The sequence below is a fragment of the Pseudophryne corroboree genome, unplaced genomic scaffold, assembly GCF_028390025.1.
Source record: "Pseudophryne corroboree isolate aPseCor3 unplaced genomic scaffold, aPseCor3.hap2 scaffold_2621, whole genome shotgun sequence".
NCBI classification, from domain to species: Eukaryota; Metazoa; Chordata; class Amphibia; order Anura; family Myobatrachidae; genus Pseudophryne; species Pseudophryne corroboree.
This window is the reverse complement of record NW_026969281.1, coordinates 37900-46830: the sequence shown is the minus strand read 5'-3', so window position 1 is coordinate 46830 and position 8931 is coordinate 37900. Positions and strand designations below refer to the sequence as shown.

Below are 8931 nucleotides of genomic sequence, written 5' to 3'. Positions count from 1 at the left end.
TTCTAAAAATCCATTTAATATATGGCCCCCAGATAGGGGGCGTATCAGATATTAAACTGATAAGAACAGATACTACACTTGATCTTAGCCAAAAGGCCGAGAAGCGATAACCCGAATGTGGGCTGAGGGACCGGCGCAACCGAAACAGGATCTACAATCCATCATGGAGAATCACCCTCCCCAACGCACGCTCACACTATCTGCAGATTGACTTGACTTTTGTTGGCGGCGGCGGCGACAGCAAAGAAGAGGAGGAAGGAAGGAGAAGTCCGGACTGACAAGCAGGCAGTCACCCAGGCGCGCGCAACCACATTCCATCACTCACTCCTGCATCGTGAGTTTTCTCTCCTCTCCTGTCTTGCTGGCTGCTTGACTGACTGACTGGCTGGCTGATGCACAATCATTTGCATTTGGTCCGCCTCCGACAACCACACCCACCAGACGTCTGCCGCCCGTCCCGTCTGTCCCTGCTGGCTCCGTGCTTATTATCACATTGACACAATGCTATGCACTTGCACTTCATCACTTAAGCAGTGGGACATTCATTCTGCAATGGAAGGTTCCCTGGCTGCCTTGAACCTCCTGTCTCTAAAATCTGGATTGTTTCAACCAACCCGTTCATCCTGGCAGGCAGATTTCAATTTTTCACTACAGTGTGAGGGCTCTGTGAAGTCATCATGATGCACACTCTATGATGTCATCATGATGCGACACATGTGATGTCATCATTATGCGACACACGTGATGTCACAATGTGCTTGGCTGTATGGACTGCATTTGCTTGGCTTGCTAACTGACATCCACTTGAGGGAGACACACACCAGGAGATGGATGCAGCATATACACATACTGCAGAGCTTGTGCCTTTAGTGCCTGTAACAGCAACTATCCACACCTCCTGCAACCAGCGTGGACACCACCGCCACAAAAATAAAAATTAGTTCCAAACATGAACAGGTCGAAAAGACCAGCCGAAAGGATGATCATGATAGTAAGTTAAAAATGTAGGAATTCATTTCGAAGAGGTAAGGCTTCTTCGTTCGTACTTAGTTTGCATTCAAGAATTAGGCCTACGTAGGCCTCACATCCAAATGCTGATCAACTGTTTCAATTTGTCTTGTGCAGAAGGAGGGAATTCAATGGAGACAAGAAGTAGACGCTAAATAAGACTCCACACAGTAGTTCACAGGTGCTTTTATTCATCCATTGTAACATTTTAATAGACAGCAAAGATTGAATACAATTTTGACACAGTATAAAAAGCATGCTTACAAAATCCAAGAGTTGATCAATGCAGCAGGCAAAAAAACATTGCAAATCCTGGGGAATAAGCTGAGAAGTCAGCATTCATCTATTTTTGGAATACAGAATAGGAAAGGTGCACCGGTCCCGGAGGTACTGCAATACCGGGTCAATGCGTGGAGTGGACAGAGCAAGCTCTTCTTCCATCTCCCTGTTCTAAAAATCCATTTAATATATGGCCCCCAGATAGGGGGCGTATCAGATATTAAACTGATAAGAACAGATACTACACTTGATCTTAGCCAAAAGGCCGAGAAGCGATAACCCGAATGTGGGCTGAGGGACCGGCGCAACCGAAACAGGATCTACAATCCATCATGGAGAATCACCCTCCCCAACGCACGCTCACACTATCTGCAGATTGACTTGACTTTTGTTGGCGGCGGCGGCGACAGCAAAGAAGAGGAGGAAGGAAGGAGAAGTCCGGACTGACAAGCAGGCAGTCACCCAGGCGCGCGCAACCACATTCCATCACTCACTCCTGCATCGTGAGTTTTCTCTCCTCTCCTGTCTTGCTGGCTGCTTGACTGACTGACTGGCTGGCTGATGCACAATCATTTGCATTTGGTCCGCCTCCGACAACCACACCCACCAGACGTCTGCCGCCCGTCCCGTCTGTCCCTGCTGGCTCCGTGCTTATTATCACATTGACACAATGCTATGCACTTGCACTTCATCACTTAAGCAGTGGGACATTCATTCTGCAATGGAAGGTTCCCTGGCTGCCTTGAACCTCCTGTCTCTAAAATCTGGATTGTTTCAACCAACCCGTTCATCCTGGCAGGCAGATTTCAATTTTTCACTACAGTGTGAGGGCTCTGTGAAGTCATCATGATGCACACTCTATGATGTCATCATGATGCGACACATGTGATGTCATCATTATGCGACACACGTGATGTCACAATGTGCTTGGCTGTATGGACTGCATTTGCTTGGCTTGCTAACTGACATCCACTTGAGGGAGACACACACCAGGAGATGGATGCAGCATATACACATACTGCAGAGCTTGTGCCTTTAGTGCCTGTAACAGCAACTATCCACACCTCCTGCAACCAGCGTGGACACCACCGCCACAAAAATAAAAATTAGTTCCAAACATGAACAGGTCGAAAAGACCAGCCGAAAGGATGATCATGATAGTAAGTTAAAAATGTAGGAATTCATTTCGAAGAGGTAAGGCTTCTTCGTTCGTACTTAGTTTGCATTCAAGAATTAGGCCTACGTAGGCCTCACATCCAAATGCTGATCAACTGTTTCAATTTGTCTTGTGCAGAAGGAGGGAATTCAATGGAGACAAGAAGTAGACGCTAAATAAGACTCCACACAGTAGTTCACAGGTGCTTTTATTCATCCATTGTAACATTTTAATAGACAGCAAAGATTGAATACAATTTTGACACAGTATAAAAAGCATGCTTACAAAATCCAAGAGTTGATCAATGCAGCAGGCAAAAAAACATTGCAAATCCTGGGGAATAAGCTGAGAAGTCAGCATTCATCTATTTTTGGAATACAGAATAGGAAAGGTGCACCGGTCCCGGAGGTACTGCAATACCGGGTCAATGCGTGGAGTGGACAGAGCAAGCTCTTCTTCCATCTCCCTGTTCTAAAAATCCATTTAATATATGGCCCCCAGATAGGGGGCGTATCAGATATTAAACTGATAAGAACAGATACTACACTTGATCTTAGCCAAAAGGCCGAGAAGCGATAACCCGAATGTGGGCTGAGGGACCGGCGCAACCGAAACAGGATCTACAATCCATCATGGAGAATCACCCTCCCCAACGCACGCTCACACTATCTGCAGATTGACTTGACTTTTGTTGGCGGCGGCGGCGACAGCAAAGAAGAGGAGGAAGGAAGGAGAAGTCCGGACTGACAAGCAGGCAGTCACCCAGGCGCGCGCAACCACATTCCATCACTCACTCCTGCATCGTGAGTTTTCTCTCCTCTCCTGTCTTGCTGGCTGCTTGACTGACTGACTGGCTGGCTGATGCACAATCATTTGCATTTGGTCCGCCTCCGACAACCACACCCACCAGACGTCTGCCGCCCGTCCCGTCTGTCCCTGCTGGCTCCGTGCTTATTATCACATTGACACAATGCTATGCACTTGCACTTCATCACTTAAGCAGTGGGACATTCATTCTGCAATGGAAGGTTCCCTGGCTGCCTTGAACCTCCTGTCTCTAAAATCTGGATTGTTTCAACCAACCCGTTCATCCTGGCAGGCAGATTTCAATTTTTCACTACAGTGTGAGGGCTCTGTGAAGTCATCATGATGCACACTCTATGATGTCATCATGATGCGACACATGTGATGTCATCATTATGCGACACACGTGATGTCACAATGTGCTTGGCTGTATGGACTGCATTTGCTTGGCTTGCTAACTGACATCCACTTGAGGGAGACACACACCAGGAGATGGATGCAGCATATACACATACTGCAGAGCTTGTGCCTTTAGTGCCTGTAACAGCAACTATCCACACCTCCTGCAACCAGCGTGGACACCACCGCCACAAAAATAAAAATTAGTTCCAAACATGAACAGGTCGAAAAGACCAGCCGAAAGGATGATCATGATAGTAAGTTAAAAATGTAGGAATTCATTTCGAAGAGGTAAGGCTTCTTCGTTCGTACTTAGTTTGCATTCAAGAATTAGGCCTACGTAGGCCTCACATCCAAATGCTGATCAACTGTTTCAATTTGTCTTGTGCAGAAGGAGGGAATTCAATGGAGACAAGAAGTAGACGCTAAATAAGACTCCACACAGTAGTTCACAGGTGCTTTTATTCATCCATTGTAACATTTTAATAGACAGCAAAGATTGAATACAATTTTGACACAGTATAAAAAGCATGCTTACAAAATCCAAGAGTTGATCAATGCAGCAGGCAAAAAAACATTGCAAATCCTGGGGAATAAGCTGAGAAGTCAGCATTCATCTATTTTTGGAATACAGAATAGGAAAGGTGCACCGGTCCCGGAGGTACTGCAATACCGGGTCAATGCGTGGAGTGGACAGAGCAAGCTCTTCTTCCATCTCCCTGTTCTAAAAATCCATTTAATATATGGCCCCCAGATAGGGGGCGTATCAGATATTAAACTGATAAGAACAGATACTACACTTGATCTTAGCCAAAAGGCCGAGAAGCGATAACCCGAATGTGGGCTGAGGGACCGGCGCAACCGAAACAGGATCTACAATCCATCATGGAGAATCACCCTCCCCAACGCACGCTCACACTATCTGCAGATTGACTTGACTTTTGTTGGCGGCGGCGGCGACAGCAAAGAAGAGGAGGAAGGAAGGAGAAGTCCGGACTGACAAGCAGGCAGTCACCCAGGCGCGCGCAACCACATTCCATCACTCACTCCTGCATCGTGAGTTTTCTCTCCTCTCCTGTCTTGCTGGCTGCTTGACTGACTGACTGGCTGGCTGATGCACAATCATTTGCATTTGGTCCGCCTCCGACAACCACACCCACCAGACGTCTGCCGCCCGTCCCGTCTGTCCCTGCTGGCTCCGTGCTTATTATCACATTGACACAATGCTATGCACTTGCACTTCATCACTTAAGCAGTGGGACATTCATTCTGCAATGGAAGGTTCCCTGGCTGCCTTGAACCTCCTGTCTCTAAAATCTGGATTGTTTCAACCAACCCGTTCATCCTGGCAGGCAGATTTCAATTTTTCACTACAGTGTGAGGGCTCTGTGAAGTCATCATGATGCACACTCTATGATGTCATCATGATGCGACACATGTGATGTCATCATTATGCGACACACGTGATGTCACAATGTGCTTGGCTGTATGGACTGCATTTGCTTGGCTTGCTAACTGACATCCACTTGAGGGAGACACACACCAGGAGATGGATGCAGCATATACACATACTGCAGAGCTTGTGCCTTTAGTGCCTGTAACAGCAACTATCCACACCTCCTGCAACCAGCGTGGACACCACCGCCACAAAAATAAAAATTAGTTCCAAACATGAACAGGTCGAAAAGACCAGCCGAAAGGATGATCATGATAGTAAGTTAAAAATGTAGGAATTCATTTCGAAGAGGTAAGGCTTCTTCGTTCGTACTTAGTTTGCATTCAAGAATTAGGCCTACGTAGGCCTCACATCCAAATGCTGATCAACTGTTTCAATTTGTCTTGTGCAGAAGGAGGGAATTCAATGGAGACAAGAAGTAGACGCTAAATAAGACTCCACACAGTAGTTCACAGGTGCTTTTATTCATCCATTGTAACATTTTAATAGACAGCAAAGATTGAATACAATTTTGACACAGTATAAAAAGCATGCTTACAAAATCCAAGAGTTGATCAATGCAGCAGGCAAAAAAACATTGCAAATCCTGGGGAATAAGCTGAGAAGTCAGCATTCATCTATTTTTGGAATACAGAATAGGAAAGGTGCACCGGTCCCGGAGGTACTGCAATACCGGGTCAATGCGTGGAGTGGACAGAGCAAGCTCTTCTTCCATCTCCCTGTTCTAAAAATCCATTTAATATATGGCCCCCAGATAGGGGGCGTATCAGATATTAAACTGATAAGAACAGATACTACACTTGATCTTAGCCAAAAGGCCGAGAAGCGATAACCCGAATGTGGGCTGAGGGACCGGCGCAACCGAAACAGGATCTACAATCCATCATGGAGAATCACCCTCCCCAACGCACGCTCACACTATCTGCAGATTGACTTGACTTTTGTTGGCGGCGGCGGCGACAGCAAAGAAGAGGAGGAAGGAAGGAGAAGTCCGGACTGACAAGCAGGCAGTCACCCAGGCGCGCGCAACCACATTCCATCACTCACTCCTGCATCGTGAGTTTTCTCTCCTCTCCTGTCTTGCTGGCTGCTTGACTGACTGACTGGCTGGCTGATGCACAATCATTTGCATTTGGTCCGCCTCCGACAACCACACCCACCAGACGTCTGCCGCCCGTCCCGTCTGTCCCTGCTGGCTCCGTGCTTATTATCACATTGACACAATGCTATGCACTTGCACTTCATCACTTAAGCAGTGGGACATTCATTCTGCAATGGAAGGTTCCCTGGCTGCCTTGAACCTCCTGTCTCTAAAATCTGGATTGTTTCAACCAACCCGTTCATCCTGGCAGGCAGATTTCAATTTTTCACTACAGTGTGAGGGCTCTGTGAAGTCATCATGATGCACACTCTATGATGTCATCATGATGCGACACATGTGATGTCATCATTATGCGACACACGTGATGTCACAATGTGCTTGGCTGTATGGACTGCATTTGCTTGGCTTGCTAACTGACATCCACTTGAGGGAGACACACACCAGGAGATGGATGCAGCATATACACATACTGCAGAGCTTGTGCCTTTAGTGCCTGTAACAGCAACTATCCACACCTCCTGCAACCAGCGTGGACACCACCGCCACAAAAATAAAAATTAGTTCCAAACATGAACAGGTCGAAAAGACCAGCCGAAAGGATGATCATGATAGTAAGTTAAAAATGTAGGAATTCATTTCGAAGAGGTAAGGCTTCTTCGTTCGTACTTAGTTTGCATTCAAGAATTAGGCCTACGTAGGCCTCACATCCAAATGCTGATCAACTGTTTCAATTTGTCTTGTGCAGAAGGAGGGAATTCAATGGAGACAAGAAGTAGACGCTAAATAAGACTCCACACAGTAGTTCACAGGTGCTTTTATTCATCCATTGTAACATTTTAATAGACAGCAAAGATTGAATACAATTTTGACACAGTATAAAAAGCATGCTTACAAAATCCAAGAGTTGATCAATGCAGCAGGCAAAAAAACATTGCAAATCCTGGGGAATAAGCTGAGAAGTCAGCATTCATCTATTTTTGGAATACAGAATAGGAAAGGTGCACCGGTCCCGGACGGTACTGCAATACCGGGTCAATGCGTGGAGTGGACAGAGCAAGCTCTTCTTCCATCTCCCTGTTCTAAAAATCCATTTAATATATGGCCCCCAGATAGGGGGCGTATCAGATATTAAACTGATAAGAACAGATACTACACTTGATCTTAGCCAAAAGGCCGAGAAGCGATAACCCGAATGTGGGCTGAGGGACCGGCGCAACCGAAACAGGATCTACAATCCATCATGGAGAATCACCCTCCCCAACGCACGCTCACACTATCTGCAGATTGACTTGACTTTTGTTGGCGGCGGCGGCGACAGCAAAGAAGAGGAGGAAGGAAGGAGAAGTCCGGACTGACAAGCAGGCAGTCACCCAGGCGCGCGCAACCACATTCCATCACTCACTCCTGCATCGTGAGTTTTCTCTCCTCTCCTGTCTTGCTGGCTGCTTGACTGACTGACTGGCTGGCTGATGCACAATCATTTGCATTTGGTCCGCCTCCGACAACCACACCCACCAGACGTCTGCCGCCCGTCCCGTCTGTCCCTGCTGGCTCCGTGCTTATTATCACATTGACACAATGCTATGCACTTGCACTTCATCACTTAAGCAGTGGGACATTCATTCTGCAATGGAAGGTTCCCTGGCTGCCTTGAACCTCCTGTCTCTAAAATCTGGATTGTTTCAACCAACCCGTTCATCCTGGCAGGCAGATTTCAATTTTTCACTACAGTGTGAGGGCTCTGTGAAGTCATCATGATGCACACTCTATGATGTCATCATGATGCGACACATGTGATGTCATCATTATGCGACACACGTGATGTCACAATGTGCTTGGCTGTATGGACTGCATTTGCTTGGCTTGCTAACTGACATCCACTTGAGGGAGACACACACCAGGAGATGGATGCAGCATATACACATACTGCAGAGCTTGTGCCTTTAGTGCCTGTAACAGCAACTATCCACACCTCCTGCAACCAGCGTGGACACCACCGCCACAAAAATAAAAATTAGTTCCAAACATGAACAGGTCGAAAAGACCAGCCGAAAGGATGATCATGATAGTAAGTTAAAAATGTAGGAATTCATTTCGAAGAGGTAAGGCTTCTTCGTTCGTACTTAGTTTGCATTCAAGAATTAGGCCTACGTAGGCCTCACATCCAAATGCTGATCAACTGTTTCAATTTGTCTTGTGCAGAAGGAGGGAATTCAATGGAGACAAGAAGTAGACGCTAAATAAGACTCCACACAGTAGTTCACAGGTGCTTTTATTCATCCATTGTAACATTTTAATAGACAGCAAAGATTGAATACAATTTTGACACAGTATAAAAAGCATGCTTACAAAATCCAAGAGTTGATCAATGCAGCAGGCAAAAAAACATTGCAAATCCTGGGGAATAAGCTGAGAAGTCAGCATTCATCTATTTTTGGAATACAGAATAGGAAAGGTGCACCGGTCCCGGAGGTACTGCAATACCGGGTCAATGCGTGGAGTGGACAGAGCAAGCTCTTCTTCCATCTCCCTGTTCTAAAAATCCATTTAATATATGGCCCCCAGATAGGGGGCGTATCAGATATTAAACTGATAAGAACAGATACTACACTTGATCTTAGCCAAAAGGCCGAGAAGCGATAACCCGAATGTGGGCTGAGGGACCGGCGCAACCGAAACAGGATCTACAATCCATCATGGAGAATCACCCTCCCCAACGCACGCTCA

At 46.4% G+C, this 8931-nt stretch overlaps 6 non-coding genes and 1 pseudogene across 6 annotated transcripts; all 7 read right to left on the bottom strand.

Moving 5' to 3' along the window:
- Positions 1–108, bottom strand: LOC135013014 (U2 spliceosomal RNA; annotated as a pseudogene; the record flags this gene model as incomplete).
- Positions 109–1373: 1265 nt separating this feature from the next.
- Positions 1374–1564, bottom strand: LOC135013011 (U2 spliceosomal RNA). The gene has a single exon (XR_010211814.1). It is a non-coding gene; the product is annotated as a U2 spliceosomal RNA (small nuclear RNA).
- Positions 1565–2829: 1265 nt separating this feature from the next.
- LOC135013009 (U2 spliceosomal RNA) lies at positions 2830–3020 on the bottom strand. The gene has a single exon (XR_010211812.1). It is a non-coding gene; the product is annotated as a U2 spliceosomal RNA (small nuclear RNA).
- Positions 3021–4285: 1265 nt separating this feature from the next.
- Positions 4286–4476, bottom strand: LOC135013008 (U2 spliceosomal RNA). The gene has a single exon (XR_010211811.1). It is a non-coding gene; the product is annotated as a U2 spliceosomal RNA (small nuclear RNA).
- Positions 4477–5741: 1265 nt separating this feature from the next.
- Positions 5742–5932, bottom strand: LOC135013007 (U2 spliceosomal RNA). The gene has a single exon (XR_010211810.1). It is a non-coding gene; the product is annotated as a U2 spliceosomal RNA (small nuclear RNA).
- Positions 5933–7197: 1265 nt separating this feature from the next.
- On the bottom strand, positions 7198–7389 carry LOC135013012 (U2 spliceosomal RNA). Its single transcript, XR_010211815.1, has one exon. It is a non-coding gene; the product is annotated as a U2 spliceosomal RNA (small nuclear RNA).
- Positions 7390–8654: 1265 nt separating this feature from the next.
- LOC135013006 (U2 spliceosomal RNA) lies at positions 8655–8845 on the bottom strand. The gene has a single exon (XR_010211809.1). It is a non-coding gene; the product is annotated as a U2 spliceosomal RNA (small nuclear RNA).
- Positions 8846–8931: the final 86 nt, after the last annotated feature.